This window comes from Corythoichthys intestinalis, chromosome 19 (assembly GCF_030265065.1).
Source record: "Corythoichthys intestinalis isolate RoL2023-P3 chromosome 19, ASM3026506v1, whole genome shotgun sequence".
NCBI lineage: Eukaryota > Metazoa > Chordata > Actinopteri > Syngnathiformes > Syngnathidae > Corythoichthys > Corythoichthys intestinalis.
This window is the reverse complement of record NC_080413.1, coordinates 18,977,204-18,999,979: the sequence shown is the minus strand read 5'-3', so window position 1 is coordinate 18,999,979 and position 22,776 is coordinate 18,977,204. Positions and strand designations below refer to the sequence as shown.

Here is a 22,776-nt window from a genome sequence, read left to right as displayed (position 1 = left end):
ACCCTTGTAGGGGTGGGGGTGAGGGGAGTCTCACGAGTTCGGGTGGTGCGTTTTCGTGGTGGCAGGGAGTGGCCACCCGTGTCCCCGCATCAGACGTGCCTATAAGAGTCGGGAAATTCCCCCAACTCCCCGGAAGTCTGCCAGAGGGTTACGTACGGGTCTCTTGGCTTTGTTCCTTCGCCGCTTTGCCGGAGCGTTTGGCTCCCCGCTTCTTTGTTAACGGTGAGCGATTTTCATTGTTAAAGAACATTTTGTTGTGCTGTAACGGTAACGTGGGGATTCTGGGATTGACAGACTAGATCTAACGTCATCGTTACCATTTGTTTGATACTTGTTGCAGCCCTTGTGGGATTGTAATCAATAAATCTCATTTATTCTGCATTTTCTAATCAATAAACATCGTCTATTGAGCAAAAGTGTGCTGGTTGCTGACTCACCGCGAACCCGGAAATTTCGGAAAACACATGTACAGACAACATACCTGTCAAGTTGTACGGTTTCGGCATAATTAGTACTAGGGAGCGCTGATTTTTAAATGTGTACGACGTACATTCAAAATCTGTACGTTTTTCGTGCTTACATTTTTTTCTCCGTTCAGATTTTGTCACCGTTTCGGCAACGAGACAATGTGCCTTACTATGCGTACTACGTTGGTTGAATGACGCGAGAAAAGTCAGAAACGGAGAGAGTAGAGCGGGAAAGAGGGATTTGTGACGACGTTGCAAACGCGATGCTAGGCTAGGCGGCTCCAACAATACCTGACTGTAGCCGACAGCCTACAAACTACGCCCACATGACGCTACGCTAAATATCACATGTATATTAACTAGATGCGAAATGATACACTTGCCGGCGTTGGCAAACAGCCTCCATCTTGAAGCAGTAGAAAGGCTCTGTTGTAGTGAACCTTCCTAGCGAACCTAAGTAACTTTTTATCTCAAATACTCCTAAATTGGCAAAATCTTGACTTGAATCTATCTTTAAATGTGAAACAGTTTTAAAACTTTCACATGTCGAAAGTAGACAAAAGGGAACTAGTGCAAAAACGGGAGCAATTTTAACAACTTTAACGGTTGATTCACAACAATAAATGACTTCCAAACGTAGCAAAGGTTACTTTGTTTTTTTTGTTTTGTTTGTTTTTAAATGAAAAAAAACATGAAAGGTAACACCAGTTACTTTGCCAAGTAACTTAATACTCTTACAAAAAAGGTAAACTGAGTTACTAACTCAATTACTTTTTGGGAGAAGTAATTTTTAACTGTAAATAATTACATTTTTAAAGTAAGATTAACAACATTGGTCATCAAGATGCAGTCTGCAGAATGGAATGCTATGCTGTGACGAAAGCGAAGATTTTATTCTGCCAATTTGTTGCCAAAAACAATTTGCCTGCAACTATTCCTGATCACTTCTCAGAATCAGCAAAAGAAATGTTCCCTGACTCAAAGATTGCATCGGTAAGTTAATTTTATCAATTGACCTTTTTAATTTATAATTGGAGACACTAACGAACTACCTTCGAGTCAAGCTGAATTGCGAGCTGAAGTGCCATCAAATGCAGCTATCAAAAGACATGATAGAAATTGCCAAAAGTGCGACATACAATTATAACAAAAGTCACTGTTAAATTTTAGTAATTATGATGTAGCTGAAGATATTGATTGTTCTTTGATTGCACAAGGTTTTATGTGACAATATTACTGATAAATTCATTCTATTTTAATAGGGGTGTGACAAAATATCGAAATGGTGATATATCGTGATACTTTGTATGCCTAAAGGTTATCGATACGCTCCTGCCAAGAATCGAGATATCGTTTAAAAAAAAAGAAGAAGAAGAAAATAAATAAATAAATAAAGGGACCAACAAGTTGCTACCAAAATCTTCAACCATAATAGTCTCAGGTAACTAAGGCTGCCATTGAGGGTGCTCGACGCCCAATCCATTTAGACTGGGAACATTCGTTCATTCGAAATAGGGCTGCAGCAATCAATTATTTTAGTAGTCGATTAATTGATAAACTATTTAGTTCGAATATTCGAGAAATCGGATAAGGAACATAAATTTTTTTTTACCTGAGCTGGGCCTTACACGGTGTAGGATCCATGTACAACAAACAAAAGGACAATTGGCTAACTTACATAGCAAAAGTCTGCTAGCTTAAATGCTATAAAATGCTCATGCTTTTTTACAATGCTCTTAACAAATGGCTCAGACATAGCCTGGCTCTGCCAGACTATTCTCCCTGTATTTTTCAAACACTGATAGTATAGTCTGGAAACCATCCCATTAACGGCCTTTTCGAGCAGGTACAAAATCAATCGACAAATCAGATTCGTTTATTTGCGTGACGTGTTCTTCACGAGCAACGTCACTCTTGCGCGTCGAAAGTAGTCTCTTCAGCAGCACAGATGGTGAGCGGCAGAGCCGAGAATATGTTCCAATCCACGGTAAAATCAGTTTTAAATGACCAAAAACACATCGACACGAGTCATTGACAACAGTCTGTCTCGCGCTAGCCATGTCGAATAAACTCCGCTCTCTTTGTATGTTTACTTCCGCGCGCAAGTCCATCGTCCTGCGGTCGCCATTTTACTAACGTCACGTCTGCCCGTCGCTGATTGGTCCACTCCGCTGTCTGTTTGCTGTGGCTTGCTCCGCCCTGGAAATTGTTTCCGTGGGAATGGTGGCCAGACTCAATAGCTGGAACAGCGTTGAGTCTGGTGTACCAGGCTAGCTCAGACATGCATTCCCACAAAAAATGGCTAAATATACCTATAAACTAAATTACGAATTCATTCAAAAACATCATTAGTTCAGACAAAAACTTAGCTTATGTTGATGTTAACAGGGAGCAGATGAAATCAGTAACAAACCGTTACAGTGCCAGTTACAGCTTCAATTAAATTATGCTGCTTCGAGTATTCGTTTAGTTTGAATCTTTTTTTCTAATCGAATACCCGAATTAATCGATTAATTGTTGCAGCACTAATTCGAAACAAGAGCATTCGCAGTCATTCTATCCGATTTTCGGGGGATTTACAGGTCATTTGATGTTCATTTACAGGTCATTTTCTATTGAGTTTGAGTCACTGCCTATTCATTTGGGTGATTCCCAGGTCACTTCCTGTTATGTAGCTCAAAACAAACAGGAAGTGACCCATAAAATACCCCAAAATCAACAGGAAGTAACTGAAAATCAACAGGTAAATGACCTTAAATGGCCTAAAATTACCTCATTGCCTGGCATTGGCTGCCACTGACGGCCATAGACGTTCAATCCGTTTGAAGTGGGAGGGATGGCAGCGAATGATTCGTTCATTCGCTGCCACCCTCCCAGTTCAAATGGATTGGACGTCTATTAGTGATAAACTCATTCCAATTAACAGCAGAACCTTGTTTTTCTGTTGATTAGTCGTTTGTAGAAGATCATTGAATGATTTCCTGACCAATGTATGTATAATCGTATCGCCATATCGCCAGATCATCGTTATCGTGAGCTTTGTATCACAAATCGTATCGTATCGTGAGGTACCAAGAAGTTCCCACTCCTATATTTTAAAAAGAGTTTCATATTGCACACTATATAAAACGTAATATTAGTCACCAATTTGTAAGGGCATACGTCACTATTTGTAAGATTGCCAACGGCTTCGGGTTGACAGGTATGAGACAAACAATTTTAGCTGTGTGCTTGTTTTTTCCCTACACAAATAGCTGGGATTCAAACCCATAACAGCTCTACTGTCCTGTCTGTAAGCAAAAACCATAATCAAGAATTTTTTTTTAATCAAACACTTGGACCTGCAGTGTAAATCAGCGCAAATTGGATTAAAAACACTTTTGTCAGAGGACAAAATGTCCTCAGGACAAATAAGTGACCTGCTATGCAAAGAGATGTAAAACACAACTTTGCATGAATGGCTCCACTGTGTACACAGTTGTGGGCCTCTACCAAGACTACGCGTTTGTAAGAGTTACATCAGTAGAGGTTAGCCTGTAAAAGAAACACCGGACATGTACAGTGTGTTCGCATCGATTCATTCTGATTGTTCTCTAAGCTCATTTGGGCTCTCGAGTCAATGTTTATCCTCTGGTCTCTTCTGTCAATGTGTTTACACCTTTTCTATCAATCAATAGCTCTACATTTCAGCCACCCCCCCTTGGCATTGTCGATTTGTTTCATTTCAACGTCTCTTAGCGCAAACTACCACTATCGTTGTTTTTGTCAATGGGACAGCGACTGATACTGTGAAAGGAGGATTGACAACACGCCTGAGGGGCCAGCTGACGTACGATGTGGGTCGCGAGGAAGGCAGCTCGGGTTCTGTACGCGTGTGTGGAGTTCTTATAAAAGGTGACAAATAACTGAGAAAGGCATGGCTTTAAATTGACGTTGTGCAACCCTGGTGGTGATGTAGTAAAGCACCTACCAATTACTGAGACGTATTACTATATTACACCCAGCTTTAAAGCGCCTGGGGCGAACGTATCAGCCCTTTTCCTCGCCAATAATATTTCTAAGAATATGCAGCTGGATTCCTAAAAAGCTTGGGGATGAGCCCGCCTCTCAGCACTCAACTATTCCACCAGACGTGAAAAACAGTATCGAGTGCCAACTCCTCAGACATAAAAAACCCTGACGTACTCTATAGAAAATTTGAGGAAATACTGCAGGCCACATCCCATCTTTAGTTTCCCCTCCCACTGTAGTCTACCCCCCCCTTTTTCAGCCCCACGTTGGTCGTTTTGTACAAACACGGCTTTGAATAACATGTCTTCAGATGGACGGTGGGTTGAGGAAGGAGGGGTTAACCTATATAGTCCGCCATGTTTTTTCTTTTGGGCTCCCAGCAGTTTGATAAATAGCAGGCCCCCACAAAGCAACAGATGCTACGGCTCAAATTGTAGTCAGATGGGTGAAAAAAAACCTGAAAGGCCCTCCATACCAACTCTGCGTATAGAACTACAACCCCCTCTCCCCCACACGCCTTCTATAAGGCTTGACAAATCCCTCCCTAACCCACTCCACTCCACAGGCTCAAACTGTAGTTCCTCAAGCCAAAGCTACATGAACTACAGTGACTGAGTAAAGGCCACGCCGCCGTGTGGTTTCAAGCTCATATCTGAGGATTTTTCCTTATCAAATCGTCCTGTAACCAACATTCCCCAGGGGAGGTCAGCATGACTTCCATACTGGCTGACAAGTCTCCTTCAATAAATATGAAATGAATTGCTTCTGACAGACAACTTTCTTTGGCAGACTTTGAAGGCGTTGAGAGTATGTTTACATGATACGTTAGTTTAGACTGGATGTTGTCATGTAAACACACATTACTGTACAGTGGGGCAAATAAGTATTTAGTCAACCACCAATTGTGCAAGTTCTCCTACTTGAAAAGATTAGAGGCCTGTAATTGTCAACATGGGTAAACCTCAACCATGACAGACAGAATGTGGAAAAATAACAGAAAATCACATTGTTTGATTTTTAAAGAATTTATTTCCAAATTAGAGTGGAAAATATGTATTTAGTCACCAACAAACAACCAAGATTTCTGGCTGTCAAAGAGGTCTAACTTCTTCTACCGAGGTCTAACGAGGCTCCACTCGTTACCTGTATTAATGGCACCTGTTTTAACTCATTATCGGTATAAAAGACACCTCTCCACAACATTCCAAACTGCACTATGGCCTAGGACTGGGCGATATGGCCTTAAGCACGTATCACGATAAATTGAGCAGATTTACCTCGATAACGATAAATGACGATAAACTCGTCCAAGCAGACTGTTATATAATTTGAAAATCTGAATCGATGCATGAAATACAGATTAACCGTTTGTTTATTTATTTACCAGCTTTCAATTTAATATATTTAACAATTGTACATGCAGTCTAAACATTAAGTATTCAAAAATTTATTGTAAACAATAAGAATTCAAGTATGAACATTTAAAACAGCTTGTGGGGCTTGAACAATGTACATTGTCAAAATCAATATGCCTGTGCAAACATGTCACTGTAACACAAATTACTTACAGCTTGAACAGTACACTTCAAAAAGACAACTTATTGTTAATGGCTGCTGTGACATAATTACTCAACACAAGTGTTTACTGCAAGGTTTCAGGTTTTTTTTTTCCCAGTGCATTTTTTAATACATACACACACACTAAAGTTGCATTGATCTAATGACACAGAATTAAGCACATACAGAAAAATAGCTGGGGCCATTAAACAGTTATATAATAATTTTCATTGTTAGATTGTACTTTATGCTGAATGCTTTACCATCACAAAAGCTATCAGAGAAATCACACACAGACAGAGATACACAATTACGTGATATACTAATTGTTAGATGCAGTCCGAGACCAATCCACTCATTAAGTTCTGCTGTTTCGACAAGTTTAGAGCCGCTATCCGACTCCATCACGTTCATTTGTAGCATTAACCGCTAGCATTAGCCTGTGGCTTGGCTACCAATAGAAAGCATTGAAAGCATCCTCTTTGGAAATCGTGAGAACAAGGGAGGACAGCGGGTGAAAGCCCGTCTGGGTGTCGCCAAGAGTCTATTTAATGTCGGGTGAAAGTTTGGCGAACCTCCCTTAAGCAACACTCCATCACGTTTGCTTGTAGCGTTAGCCACTAGCGTTAGCCTACCGGGCTCATTTGTTTGGCTCCCTGATATGTGACTCCATACGAAAGCAAGAGGAATGAACATAGCCGAACAACACAGAGTCAAAGCGGGATGAAAAGACTATATTTTCTTGTTTTATTAAATTACCGAATTTACCGTCATGGTCAAAATGACGTCGGTCATCGTAAAGAATTTCGGTACCGGTAAATTTTCGGTTTATCGCCCTGCTCTACTATGGCCAAGACCAAAGAGCTGTCGAAGGACACCAGAGACAAAATTGTAGAACTGCACCAGGCTGCGAAGAGTGAATCTGCCATAGGTAAAACGCTTGGAGTAAAGAAATCAACTGTGGGAGCAATTATTAGAAAATAGATGACATACAAGACCACTGATAATCTCCCTCGATCTGGGGCTCCATTCCTGCCCTGGAAAGTGCAGAGCAGGAAGAAGAAGGAGGGAAGTGGGTTGTGATGACGTTTGGCTAGGTGGCTCAAAGCATTAGCATAGCATTCACATTCACGTTAGCATTAGCATTTAGCATAGCGAGCGTCTGCTTAATCGCTTTTTTTTGTTTTTGTTTTTTTGTTTTTTTACATACAGTTCGGGGCGTCCAGGTGGATACAATTCATTGAAAATAATGTACTGTTTTCCGTCTGAGTGTGAATTATCGTCACCAAGTTGGCATCTTACTTATAGATGCTACAATAAAAGAATATATATATACACTGTATATATATATTTAATTACAAAAAATAGTCACTTGCACTAAACTTTTCTTGAATGACATATCCATGAACCTTGTGTGATGATTTCTAATGAAAACAACAAGAGCAAAGGCACAAGATTCAGAGGCATACCTGCACATATTATACATATACACTCACCGGCCACTTTATTAGGTATTCCTGTCCAATGCTCGTTAACAGTTAATTTCTAATCAGCCAATTACATGGCGGCAACTCAGTGTATTTAGGCATGTAGACATGGTTTAAGACAATTTTCTGCAGTTTAAACCGAGCATCAGTATGGGGAAGAAAGGTGACTTGAGTGACTTTGAACGTGGCATGGTTGTTGGTGCCAGAAGGGCTGGTCTGAGTATTTCAGAAACTGCTGATCTACTGGGATTTTCACGCGCAACCACCTTTAGGGTTTACAGAGAATGGTCCGAAAAAGAAAAAATATCCATGAGCGGCAGTTCTGTAGATGGACATGCCTTGCTGATGCCAGAGGAGAATGGCCAGACTGGTTCGAGCTGATAGAAAGGCAACAGTGTCTCAAATAACCACCCGTTACAACAAGGTAGGCAGAAGAGCATCTCTCAACGCACAGTACGTCGAACTTTGAGGCAGATGGGCTACAGCAGCAGAAGACCACGCCGGGTGCCACTCCTTTCAGCTAAGAACAGGAAACTGAGGCTACAATTTGCACAAGCTCATCGGAATTGGACAATAGAAGATTGGAAAAACGTTGCCTGGTCTGATGAGTCTCGATTTCTGCTGCGACATTCAGATGGTAGGTTCCAAATTTGGCGTCAACAACATGAAAGCATGGATCCATCCTGCCTTTTATCAACGGTTCAGGCTGGTGGTGGTGGTGTAATGGTGTGGAGAATATTTTCTTGGCACTCTTGCTTGATTTTTAAATAATTTATTTGCAAATCATGGTGGAAAATAAGTATTTGGTCAATACCAAAAGTTCATCTCAATACTTTGTTATGTACCCTTTGTTGGCAATAGTGGAGGCCAAACATTTTTTTGTAACTCTTCACACGCTTTCACACACTGTTGCTGGTATTTTGGCCCATTCGTCCATGCAGATCTCCTCTAGAGCAGTGATGTTTTGGGGCTGTCATTGGGCAACATGGACTTTCAACTCCCTCCGCAGATTTTCTATGGGGTGGAGACCTGGAGACTGGCTAGGCCAATCCATGACCTTGAAATGCTTCTTAAGAAGCCACTCCTTTGTAGCCCTGGCTATGTGTTTGGGATCATTGTCATGCTGAAAGACCCAGCCACGTCTCATCTTCAATGCCCTTGCTGATGGAAGGAGATTTTCACTCAAAATCTCTCGATACATGGCCCCATTCATTCTTTCCTTTAGACAGATCAGTCGTCCAGGTCCCTTTGCAGAAAAACGGCCCCAAAGCATGATGTTTCCACCCCCATGCTTCAGAGTGGGTATGGTGTTCTTCGGATTCAATTCAGTTCAAACACAATAACCTGTGTTTCTACCAAAAAAGTTCTATTTTGGTTTCATCTGACCATAACACATTCTCCCAGTCCTCTTCTGGATCATCCAAATGCTCTCTAGCGAACCGCAGATGGGCCTGGACGGGTACTTTCTTCAGCAGGGGGACACGTCTGGCAGTGCAGGATTTGAGTCCCTGGCGGCGGATTGTGTTACTGATAGCAGCCTTTGTAACTGTGGTCCCAGCTCTCTGTAAGTCATTCACTCCGTCCCCCGTGTGGTTCTGGAATTTTTGCTCCCTGTTCTTGTTATCATTTTGACACCAAGGGGTGAGGAGGGAGTTGAAAGTCCGTGTTGGCCAATGACAGCCCAAAAACATCACTGCTCTATAGGAGATCTGCATGGAGGAATGGGCCAAAATACCAGCAACAGTGTGTGAAAAGCTTGTGAAGAGTTACAGAAAACGTTTGGCCTCCGTTATTGCCAACAAAGGGTACATAACAAAGTATTGAGATGAACTTTTGGTATAGACCAAATACTTATTTCCCACCATGATTTGCAAATAAATTATTTAAAAATCAAACAATGTGATTTTCTGTTTTTTTTTCCCCACATTCTGTCTTTCATGGTTGAGTTTTACCCATGTTGACAATTACAGGCCTCACTAATATTCTGAAGTGGGAGAACTTACACAATTAGTGGTTGACTAAATACTTATTTTCCCCACTGTATGTGAAAGATGTTCTAAAATATATAATGTAATAACGTGTAGAACATCAAAACTAATGTCAGTTACTTTGCTGAGTACCTAATTACTTTTAAAATGAGGTATCCGAGTTACAAACTAGTTGTCGGGAGAAATAATTTCTAACTGTAACTAGCTACTTTTTTAAAGAAAAATTAAAAACACTGGTGTTAATTTGGGAATTTTTTTTTTTTTTTTTTTTTTTGAAACTCGAGCGCATCAGTTTAGTCACTACATCTGCTGTCATGTTTTAAGACTTTTCATCATTCAGTTGAATGAGAAAGTTTCTCAAAACATTTGACTTAGGGTGTACACAAGTCAAACAGTTTTTCTTGTTAATGCAATATAATAGTAAAATGTAAGCCAAGTTCCTAAAAAACAAATTTTCAGAGAGTATGGCTACTGTGCTGACTGAAAAATTAGTCGAAATATTAGCTGAACCTTAGCTGTGGTCTAAATTTGGCCTACATATCTGTATTTTCAGCATTAAAGTGCATATTTTGCTTGAAGTGGCTCTCAAGAGGAGTAGGCTGAGAGAGGACAGGTCCCCTCGCCACCCCTTTCAGTGGTTGCTACGGAAACGACATACACATGTTAAAAACAGCCCTGTGAGCTCAGACAGACCAGCAAATGATCCAGGTGAAAAAGATACAGTGACACCGAACAGAGCATGTTGGCCCCCTCAATTTTATACAACTTGCAAGTCTGATGTATACCATTTAATTACTGTTGCCATAGGAGACCTCAACCACATCAAAGAAGAGATAAGCCATTAAGTATGATGAAAATAACCAATAGCGCATTGCCTGAAAGCCTATCGTTTGTAAAGATTTGGATTAGATATTGTACCACAGCCTTTTCCACGAAACGTGACTGGTTCATAGTGTTGCCTTTAGATACGAGCAACCCAACTTTAGTTTTTGGAGATAAAAGCAATGACATGACTGGACTTTTTTTTCTTTGACTTGATGTAGGAGCACTGTGTACAGTCATCGAATCAAACCACTTTATGACAAACCACAGGTTGACAGAGATTTCCTAAAGTTTTTAAAAATGAGAAGTTTGGAGCTGTTTATCATTAGTCGAAGTTTACTGTCAAACTAAGAGAATCACGAACTAGTTATTTAAAACAACCACAATATTGCCTTTGGTCTGCTATCTTAATGCTTTTGCATAATGGGAAATGCCAAAGACACACGATTATGATTAGCATCTATTAAGCAGTCTTGAACACAAATATTGCAGTGACAAATGCAGGCACGTAATATAACAGTACTCACGATTATATTTGTGATCCTCTGTCACGCACGAGTAATATTTCGGAGAAGCTGGGAACGTCTCCTTGTACAGTATTTCTGTATGTCATTCTCAGACTGCCCCCAGGTGGCCAAGGCGGGCATACCAGGATGAGTAGTACAATGTGAATCGAAATGAAGAAGAAAGTATGCAAAAACCTGCTGGTGTATTTATATAACGTGTAACATTGAGCTATTTTTTGTGATAATAAATGCAAATATTCATTGTTATTTTCAGTTCAGTTTTACCATCGGACATATTACAGTGGTATGAAAAAGTCTGAACCTTTTGGAATTTCTCACATTTCTGTATAACATCACCATCAAATCTGATCTGATCTTTGTCAAAATCACACAGATGAAAAAACAGTGTCTGCTTTAACTGAGACCACCCAAACATTTATAGGTTTTCATATTTTAATGAGGATATCATGCAAAAAATGACAAAAAGGGGACAAATAAGTAAGTGAACCCTCTGCCTAAGGAGACTTAAAGAGCAATTGAAACCAATTTTTACCAAACAATTTAAGTCAGGTGTGTGCCGACTCACTGATGAGTCGTTTAAAACTGCCCTGCCCACTATAAAACACACGCCTGGTAAGAATTGTCTTGATGAGAAACATTGTCTGATGTGCATCATGGCTCGGTCAAAAGAGCTGTCCGAAGACCTGCAATCAAGGATTGTTGATTTGTATAAAGCTGAGAAATTATACAAAACCATCTCTAAAAGTCTGGATGTTCATCAATCGACAGTCAGAGAAGTTGTCTACAAATGGAAAGAGTTTGGCACTGTTGCTTCTCTCGCAAGTGGCCGTCCACCAAAGACGACGCCAAAAATTCAGTGCAGAATACTCATAGAGGTAAAAAAAGAACCCTAGGGTGTCTGCTAGAGACTTACAAAAATCATGGGCACAGTACAATATCGCTCGTGCACTCATCAACTATATGTAAAACTATGGCCAAGAATGGTATTCATGGGAGGCCTCCACAGAGAAAGCCACTGCTGTCTAAAATAAACATTGTAGCTCATTTAATGTTTGCAAAAAGGCCCTTGGACGCTCCACAGAAGTTATGGCAAAATATTTTGTGAACTGATGTAACCAAAGTTGAATTGTTTGGGAGTAAAACACAATGTCATGTGTGGAGGAAAAATGGTACAACTCACCAACATCAACACCACATCCCCACCGTGAAGCATAGTGGAGGGAGCATCGTGATTTGGGGCTGTTTTGCTGCCTCAGGGCCTGAACAACTTGCAATCGTTAATGGAAGAATGAATTCAAACGTTTATCAGGATGTTTTGCAGGAAAATCTGAGGTTGTCTGTCGGACAGTTGAAGCTGAAAAGAGGATGGATGCTACAACATGACAATGATCCAAACCACAGAAGTAAATTATGTTCAGAATGGTTTCAGAATAACGAAATACACGTTCTGGAGTGGCCAAGTCAAAGTCCAGATTTGAACCCCATTGAGATGCTGTAGCATAACCTAAAGACCAGGGGTGAAAGTGGCTACAATTTCATGCCGGAACTCCCCGACCTAATGGTCGCCACGGAGCCAGAAAATTTGTTCTTTTATTTAATTATTTTTTTCATTTTTGGGGAAAGTGGGGGTCAAACCTCCTAAAACTACTGAAATGCAAAGAAAACTGTTTTAGCACAGTCATTTCTATAACACATATAAAAACTAATTTTCATTCAAAATTGTATTTTTTTCAATGATTTGCAAAATAAAAGTTAACAAAAACAGCAATAACCCCAACCAACCTCCATCTCCTAATTTTTATTTTCCGTCATTTCCTCTCATATTTACTGCCAGATCTCAACAGTTGCCGTCATATTTTTGGAATCAAAGCACCGTGTACCGCACAGGTGTCAAACCTATTCCAGAAAGGGCCAAGTGGGTGCAGGTTTGCTTTCCAACCAATGAAGAGGGCACCTTTTCACCAATTAGATCTTTTACTTGTGTAATCAGTTAAACTTTGTCAGGTGCTGCTTGTTTCAGCAGGAAGTTCATTGGTTAAACTCTCTGCGTTGTATCGCTTGGAAGAAAATCCAGCACCCACTTGGCCCTTTCTGGAATTGTTTTGACACCTGTGGTGTACCGTAACAGCATTCCGGCCCTGAATCTTATACCGGAACTGCGTTCTGGCCCTGAATCTAATACCGGAACTGCGTTCCTGACCGTTCTGGCCCACTTTCACTCCTGCTAAAGACACCGATTCATGCCAGGCATCCCAGGAATCTGACTGAACTACAGCAGTTTTGTCCAAGATTAGTCCTGAAAGATGTGCCAGACTGGTCTGCAGTTACAGGAAGCGACTGGTTGAAGTTATTGCTGCCCACAAAATGTTAAATGTGATGGTTCACCGACTTATTTTTCCCCCCTTCTGTCATTATTTGTATGCTATCCTTATTAAAAATATGAAAACCTATAAATGTTTGGGTAGTTTTAGTTAAAGCAGACGATGTTTATTCATCTGTGTGATTTTGACAAAGATCAGATCACATTTGATGGTGATTTTATGCAGAAATGTGAGAAATTCTAAAAGGTTCAGATACTTTGTTATACCACTGTGCTCAAAAATTTGCAATAAACGGTAATACCAGCTAAATGTAATTGTTAATGCAGTTTAAAAATCCATTCATATCAAAGGACAGCTGTGGATACTGAAGTTAGCGTTGCATAAAAAAAGCACAATTAATGTTTTTTTGCATGTGATTCCAGTGAATGACAAGTTTTCTCTCCTGTTTACAGAGCATCAAATGATCTTTAGCATAAACTAATCAAGTTTGATATGGTCAAAACAACAACAACAAACAACAGTGAGGTGATGTAAGAAAATTGACATTTCATTCATCAAGGCTAAAAAAGTGCTACTAACAACCACAACAGCACCAGGAGCCAGCACTGATGGTCTCGTGACCTCTCGGGATTGCTGACATGGGTTAAAGTCAGCTTGAGCAAAGAACGGAAGTAAAGGCAAAGATAGTGAAAAATCAAAGAGCAGCAGACGACCGATTAGTAACGCACTTTTTCTCATGCGCCGACATCACCTTGTGGGAAAGTTACACTGTGTTTTTAATGATATCGCCCTTTACCTTCACACCCGTTTAATCAGATGGAAAACATGAATCCATGCAAACACTTTTCTCAAAGCAGCTTGGTCCACACCTGTGTGCGTGTCATGTTCATCACAGACGCATACTGTAACCGGCAAACAAAGAAAGGTTTTACTGAGCTGGAAGAACCGAAGGAAGCCTGACCGTGGTCAGGAAGTAAACGAAACACACCCCTGGATCTGAACAGGAAGGAGACAGGAAAAATGGAAGGACAGAACGCACACACAATCAGTCTTAACTCCGTGAGATTGGAAGAGTGCCTGGGACATACTATACACTTAAGACGCTTCATATTCATGTGTTCTTTTACACTTTAGACATCCACTTTACAACTATGACGAAAGCCCCAACAGGATCAAATTAGGTGATGTAAAATAACAAGAACAAGAGGCTTCACAAATCAAATTAGAGTCAAAAGGCCTGAGAGTACTTAACATTTTAATCACGTACAGCGGTGCCTTGAGACATTTCGCTGATTTGTTGATGTGTTGGGATACAAAATACAAGCCCAATTTGAGATACAAGTGCGCTTTAGAAAGGTTATACCAAGGGCGAAGGTTTGGCCTCATCATCAGTAGGGACAATATAACAGCATAACCTGCATGTAGACATTTTGCTGGGGACAGGACATTAATAAAACCAAGCAGATTAAGTGAACAGGGGCTCAGAGCTACATTTTTCACAAATTTGAACCTAATAGATTCATACGTTAAATGATCAATGCAAAATAAATCTATATTGACTTATACTGTACTAACTTTCATGTGTATTGGCTCAGGTGATACAGCGTTCGATTCAAACCTTTGTTTTCAAAAACTACTAAAGAAACATCTTGAAAACTTCCACAATAAATGTCTGGATTTTATTAGTAATTTTAAATTGTAATACTTGAACATAAATTATACAATACATGCAAAAAAATAAACATTTGTCTTAAGTTGTAAATTGTTGTTGTTTTTGAGATGTTAACAGTTAGCGCCGAGCACTAAGCTAATTAGCTAATTCGCTAACGTGTATTTCATATGCAGAACGTGTAAAACCATGATTAAGTACAGCGGTAACACCACAAACATGCGAAATAGTACAGAAATCTGTGAAAACAAAGTGTATTGGTTAAAAGAAGTCTCATTTCTAAAGACACTTTGTTTCCAGAAAATGTGGAATTCATATTAGCTCATTCATTATTGTATTGTTGAGAGAAATAAGTACCGCCTTTAAAATAGTTAATGTTTTTGCACTTTATTATTAAAAAAAATAAAAATAAAAAAGCAGCTTAAGGGCAGCTATTTGTTGTATGGGCATGTTTCCATCGTTTCTGTTGAATCATTAGGATATTTTAAATAAAAAAATGGACATACATTTGTTTGCCTACTTTATTAATTAGCAATGTACGATGCATTGATAATCGAAAGCGTGATTATCGTCAATACCGAGATCATCGGTCAATAATCGAATCGGAGCACCTTAATTGTAATCGAATCAAATCGTGGGGTGCCTAAGATGGAACACCCCTAATATAATTTCTATTAATTTAAATTAGGGTGACCACATTTTGATTTCCAAAAAAGAGGACACACCAGCCTCGAGATACTTGAATTTTACTCGAAGTTCACTCAAAGATGCCTATATCACTTTATATATATATATATATATGTGTGTGTGTGTATATATATATATATACATATGTACATATATATATATATATATATATATATATATACATATATATTATATAGCCATATAGCTATATGGCTAAATAGTAAAAACCAAAGACAAATTCAAATTCTCAGAGGTTACTCAACAGGCTTTATTATTCCCCAAAAAATAATAGAACAAAAAATAAATAAATCATGATTAAAAAAATATAATAATAACAAAACAATGCAGACCCATGCAAATGTAGCCCAGACAATACGCACACACATTAGGCTATGCGCCAACTAAACATTTTTTATAAATTACTATCACGACAATTGTCGTTGACAAATTGTTATTCCCACTCAATTGTAGCTCACTGACAGTTACCCTTTTAGCGAGCACCGGTAGCCGAGGCAAAAGCAAACATTGCAATAAAAGTTTACAATCATCGGCAGCGCAATGATGCAACACCAAACGGAATTTTACCGATCACACCAGTGTGAAGCTCCGAAAGAAGCCAACTGTTGCCGAAAAGTAAGTTTAGCAAGTGTATATACATAGGCGAAGTTTGACTTTTGGGGCAGGGGGGGCACAACATGCTGATGACCCCGAAACGTAGTGTCAGCAAAAAACTTAACTTTCAAGAATATTTATAATAAGAAGTTGAAAATTAGCGTTTTTTGTTTCCTATCGTTCTTGAGGGGAATTCTAAATCAGGCTGCTTTGGACAGCTATACTTTTTACCAAGTATGTCATCCATTGAATATGGTACGCCCGCCAGTATCGTGCCAATGTAGTTACCCCCGTCAAAAATTGCATCCCCTGGACGGAGCCACTGCGCTGCACTGATTTGCTTGATTTCCATGTTTTGGTGATGTAGTTATCTACGAGGTTTTAACACATGGCCCATCCATCAAAAATAAATAAATAAATAAATAAATTCTGTTGTATAACGTAACATACGTACTGAACGTAAAAAAAAGGCAATGTTTTACTTTTTTATTCGTAGGATGACTTATAACTGTTATTACTGTAATTCAAGTCCTGTATGGAGTTTCTCCAGTTTAATAAACGTTGACAACCAAAATATATAACTATTGTTCTTTTTTAGCTTCAATTAATTGTTTAAGTCGACATAATTCATAACTAGTCTGTGTGTGTCTCCCGAGGACAGGGGATACAATTTTTGACGGGGGTAACGACATTGGCAAGACACCTGTCATGTGGCTCTGTTGTACAATTAGCGTCTTTAGTGGGGCAAATTGAAACTCCGCTCACCATTTTTGCAGTGCTCTCTGGCGTTTCATGATCCACATTTTCAATCCTTGGTTCTTGCTCAGTAGTTATTGTTGCTTTTAAAAGCTTAGGTTTGAAAAAATTATGTATATCCAACTTGCCTCTTCAGTCCTCGGGTGATTTTGGCTAAGCAAAGCAAATGAACGTCTAAGGTGCTAGTCACATGATCTGTTCGAAAAATAATTTTGACCCACTATAAAAATGAAAAATTCATTTTTTTTTGTTCATTTCATTCATTTTTGTTGTTTCTTTTATTGCTTTACAACTTTTATAGACAATATTTTACCAGCAAAGTCTTAATTTTAAATTCATATACAGGAGCGTCAATTACATGCAATGACACAAGGCTCCCCTAAAACGCTGCATATGTGTATATGCCGATAGCATGTAAGTTCCTGCTGTGACGAAGGTTTGTTTGTGAATGAGAATTGACAGTTGACGCCATGATACAGCCAGTCTGTGACTGTACTTTGTATCCAAAGTAGAATAAAGGTATTTTCGTCTACCAGTGAAAAATAGTGAAAACCTGACATTTTGCCGAATTTGTAAAACCCCACCGGACACCCCGGCCAGGATGTGAAAAGCGGACATGTCTGGGCAAAAGAGGACGTTTCGTCAACCTATTTAAATTGATATGAGTATCTCAAGGCATGACTGTATATTTTTTTCGGTTGTGGGGGTAAGATTCCCCTATAATATGCGAGTACATTTGTGAGCAAAAGCATTGTTTCAGTCTTTTTGTTTGTAGGTGTGCTAAGAGATTTTTCTCATGGATGTTCAACGGCGCCTCAAGAGGATAAACAGCCACATGTCGATTTATTTAGAAAGAATTAAGAGTCATGAATTTAAATTGGCGATAAACCATGGCCTGTATGTGCACGCTTGATCCCTTTTTTGTATGCTCTGCAAACAATTGCGACAGCGTGTTGACAGTGAAGACGGCCAAATTTAACATTGAGTAAACATGACGTAAAAGGCAGCATGGTGAATATCACTGGTCGCGTGGTTATGGAGAGAGAGAGATGATTGACAGATTAATAGTTGAGGACTGATGACTCGGGGTAAGGCCTTCACAGGACTACAGTGTATCAAAAAATTAAGTACACCCCTCGCATTTCTGCAGCTATTGAAGTATATCTTTTCATGGAACAACACTGACAAAATGAAACTTTGACACAATAAAAAGTAGGCTGTGTGCAGCTTATATATCGTATTGGCCCGAATATAAGACGGCCCTGATTATAAGACGACCCCCTCTTTTTCAAGACTCAAGTTTGAAAAAAAAAGACTTTTTGAACACCAAATTAATTTTTATACAGAAAATAATTACAGTACATCTGAAGCAAATGATTATAACCATATATTTGAGAGAAAAAGCGTGTTATTTTGCCTCATTCAAATCTTAATATCTGAACATTTAAATATGTAAACTAAAGTGCAATCACATTTGTAAATGAATGGGTTCTGGTTTTTGAAATGTAAACAAACCAATCGATTGTGATAAAACAACAAAATTGCAATAACGGCATTAACCATCAAGGTGAGGTCTAACTGTAACTGTAGTCTTGAAACAAATCTGAATAAGGAAAAACAATGCAATAAAATAATGCAAACTAGTTAAACTTGAGAGTAGCTGAGCTCTATCATGACAGAACATTACTCCTGAAGTTCAGCATTCGCTTCAATGATATCTGGCGCCATCTAGCGTCGTGAATAGGTATAATGTCTAGACCCCGAATATAAGACGACTCCCACTTTTTCAGTCTTATTTCAATGCAAAAAACACCGTCTTATATTCGGGCCAATACGGTAATAGAGTTAATTTATTTCCCCCTGAAAATATATCTAAACCCCTGGCAACAAAAGTGAGTACACCCCTATGAAAAAATGCACATCCCTAAATGTCCAAATTGAGTACTGCTTGTCATTTTCCCCCCAAAATGTCATGTGACTCGTTACAGGAGTGCTGTCAGCATTGCTACAAAGATTGAAGAGGTGGGGGGTCAGCCTGTTAGTGCTCAGACCACACGGCGTACTCTACATCAAATTGGTGTGCATGGCTGTCACCCCAGGAGGAAGCCTCTTCTGAAGACGGTACACAAGAAAGTCCGCCCGTCTCATCAGACCATAGGACATGGTTCCAGTAATCCATGTGCTTTGTTGACATGTCTTCCCAAACTGTTTGCGGGCTTCCTCCTGGGATGACAGCCATGCACACCAATTTGATGTAGAGTACGGCGTAACTCTGTTATATAAGCTGCACGCAGACTACTTTTCGTTGTGTCAAAGTTTCATTTTGTCAGTGTTGTCCCATGAAAAGATATACTTAAATATCTGAAGAAATCCGAGGGGTGTACTCAATTTTGTGATACACTGTATAAAAGTGTATGAGCTTTGCTTCTTTTTATTGCACGTTTAGTAGTGAAACACAGAATAATCACACAGATTAAAGACAATATTTCACAAATTCACCAAAGTCATACTATATATTGAGATTGAGCTCAATACCAGAAATTCTACCAGGTGTAAACATACAGTGCCCTCCATAATTATTGGCACCCCTGGTTAAGATGTGTTTTTTAGCTTCTAATATATATATTTTTTAATTCAAATAATATGGGACCTTAATGGCTTCAACTGGGACCGTGTGCTTTGGTCAGATGAGACCAAGATTGAGCTTTTTGGCAACAAACACTAAGTGGGTCTGGCGTGCCACGAAAGATGCGCATGCTGAAAAGCACCTCATACCCACTGTGAAGTACGGGGGTGGGTCAGTGATGCTGTGGGGCTGTTTTGCTTCCAAAGGCCCTGGGAACCTTGTTAGGGTGCATGACATCATGAATGCTTTGAAATACCAGGACATTTTAAATCAAAATCTGTTGCCCTCTGCCCGAAAGCTGAAGATGGGTTGTCACTGGGTCTTTCAGCAAGACAATGACTCTAAACATATGGCCAAATCTACACAGAAATGGTTCAACAGACACAAAATCAAGCTCCTCCCATGGCCATCTCAGTCCCCAGACCTTGTTTTGTTGGCAAAGGGGAGTTGTACAAAGTATTAACACCAGGGGTGCTAATAATTGTGACACACATTATTTGATGTCAAATAATTATTTCTTTATGTGGGATTTTTTTCCCCACTGAATAAATGCACTTGTATTGAAGGTTGGATTTTTCTCTTTTTTTTCCATTAAGTCCCATATTATTTGAATTGAAAAAAAAAATTATTGGAAGCTAAAAAACACATCTTAACCAGGGGTGCCAATAATTATGGAGGGCACTGTATCAAATGAGCTGCAATGTCTATCACAGGGGTCCCCATCTGCAGGGCCGCGGACCGATACCGGTCCGTGGCGCATTTGCTCCCGGCCCCCAGAGAAATAATAATTTATAAATGACCGCATTATGGCCGAATTAACCCTGTGCCCCTGTTTGACACACCAATATCCCTGTCTACTCTAGATATAATACTACAGGATAGATTAGAATGTCGTCATAGAAACCCATTGATTGGACTGGTAGTGTACATCTTGTTTTGTGTATATAATATATTTATGGGCGCTTGTCCTCGATAATAACGTATTACACGGCTGCGGGCACAGCACATTTGTTCCCGGAAATAATTAGCCCCCACACGAGCGAAGATAACTGGAAAACAGACGTCTTTGGAGATATTTTTTACGGCGAAAAGGGCACCTGACGAGCCAGAAGATGAGCCTACAACCTCGGAGACCCACGAACTGCAATGGAGTGGATTCATGACCCGTTTGTGAATAAACCGAGTGATTCGAGCATGTCTGTGCAACAGGAGGATCAGCTTGTAGAGATCGCAAATGATGGCGACCTTAAACATACATTTGAAACCACAACTCAACCGAGGTTCTGGATTAAAGTCATTCCGCAATATCCTGACATCGCTACGAGAGCATTGAAAACCTTGCTACAATTTCCAATTTCGTATCTTTGTGAAGCGGGCTTCTTAATTAATGCTTAACGACAAAGTGATGTCGTTAATGGTGAGAAAGCGGTATGGAGTTGTTGTGTGCAGCTAACATGGCAGGATGTATCTGAGGAGAACTTTTCTACATGTCCTTCCATGATCAAACATAAGTTAATATTCCTTTCTTTAAAGAAAATATGTAGTGTTTACTTTGGAATCGCTGCATTTGCGGCCATGATTAACGTTACGCACATGCGCAGAACCTCCTCGTTGCAATTTTTGATGGGTTGCAAAATTTGTCAGAACACCGGTCCATGAAAAAAAAGACCCAAACAACCACGGTCCGTGGTGCAAAAAAAGGTTGGGGACCCCTGGTCTATCAAACCAAATGAAATCTTTATTCTAAACAGAATGTAAAGTACATTAAACAGTTGATTATGTGTGCAGCTGTACAGGGGCCTTGTCTATAGCAGCTGCAAGGGCAGTCCAACAAAAACAACCTCTCTATCACTCGATGTTTCATTGTCTGCTATCAGCCGATGGGTTTTTCTTCCCTCTCCCTCTTAATTCCCAGTGTTACCTTCAGTCTGTCATGTCAGCAACACTGTGTAAAACGTATTATATTGATATTTCAAGCCTTCGCCTGTGGACTACTAAATTTGTGAGGCATCTTGACACACTTTACCTTTATATAACCTTGGAGAAAATACCAGCTATATGTAAAAAGCAACACTTAATCCCATTGAAAGCCTATGAGGGTGTAATCTTAGTGAAAATATGCAACGTGCCATGAAAAGGAATCTTTATACCAATTCGAAAACAACAAGGAAATGTATTTGGTCAATTCACGAATCAGAAGAATTTTGCTGTTCAGCTCCTTATTAGAAAACAGTTGTGAAAAAGTCCCGAAGCACAGAACCCTTGAAGACTTCCTTATCTGTCAGTTTTTCCTTTTTCCAGGACTGCCAGCTGTTCCCACTCTGATCTGTTTTCATTGTCACTGTTTGAGATGCAGTCAAGACTGAGCAATGCAATGACAAAACAGGACAAGGAGTCCGTGCAGAATGTTTCACAGGAGTGTTAACAGAACAGAAATAAACCTCACTGTAAACGGCACTCTTGCCCCAAAGGTTACGTAACACAGAGGTGGTCGAATGGGGGGGTTAGGGGTAAATCACAAGACCTTCTGCCGGTTACACCTCCACATTTTAATCCAGTTTGCTGAAATCAAAGCTTTACTCGTGACTGATTATGAACTTTTGATTGTGTACTAGATAAAGTATGAAACCAAATACTCCCTACAGCAGTGTAATTATTTCTAACTGGACTATTTAAATGGTAAATGGAGAGTTTATACAACGCATTTATCTAACATACTGTACATGTTGTTTTTACCGTGCCATAACTCTTTACATCAGGTCACATTCACACACCAATGGTGCTGCTACCACACAAGGGTTGCCAACCCACTGGGGGCAAATAGGGGTTCAGTGCCTTTCCCAAGGGCACTTTGACAGCGGGCAGTCATAATCAGGATTCAAACCACGGACCCTACCATCTCAGCACAACTCAAGCTACCAACTGCACCACAGCAAGCCAAGAAGACAGTTTATGAAAATGGATGTGACAAAAGACTAGGGCTGCAGCTATCGATTATTTTAGTAGTCAATTAATCTATGAATTAGTTCAAATAATCAAGTAATCGGATTACGAACATAAAAAAATTAAAATCCCTGAGTTTAGCCTCAAATGGTATAAAAAAATTAATTAATGAGGATCTAAGTACAACAAAAGAACAATTGGCTAACTTGCATAGCAAAAGTCCGCTTGCTTAAATGCTATAAAATAACTTTTTTTTTTTTTTTACAATGCTCTTAACAAATGGTTCAAACACATATTTCCACA

At 39.6% G+C, this 22,776-nt stretch overlaps 1 protein-coding gene and 1 long non-coding RNA gene across 3 annotated transcripts in view; one reads left to right on the top strand and one right to left on the bottom strand.

Annotated features, from left to right (window-relative positions):
• Positions 1 to 22,776, bottom strand: part of sesn1 (sestrin 1) — a 156,846-nt gene that overhangs the window by 60,147 nt on the left and 73,923 nt on the right. Inside the window, exon 1 of one of the 2 annotated variants that reach the window (XM_057823218.1) lies at positions 10,860 to 10,910. The exons of the other annotated variant lie outside the window; for it this stretch is intronic. The gene's annotated coding sequence lies outside the window, so the exon portion shown is untranslated. Of the gene's footprint in view, positions 1 to 10,859; positions 10,911 to 22,776 lie in introns of those variants that run through there. 2 annotated transcript variants of the gene reach the window in all.
• LOC130907778 (uncharacterized) overlaps positions 1 to 22,776 on the top strand; it is a 54,352-nt gene that overhangs the window by 4,257 nt on the left and 27,319 nt on the right. The gene's annotated exons all lie outside the window — the stretch shown is intronic.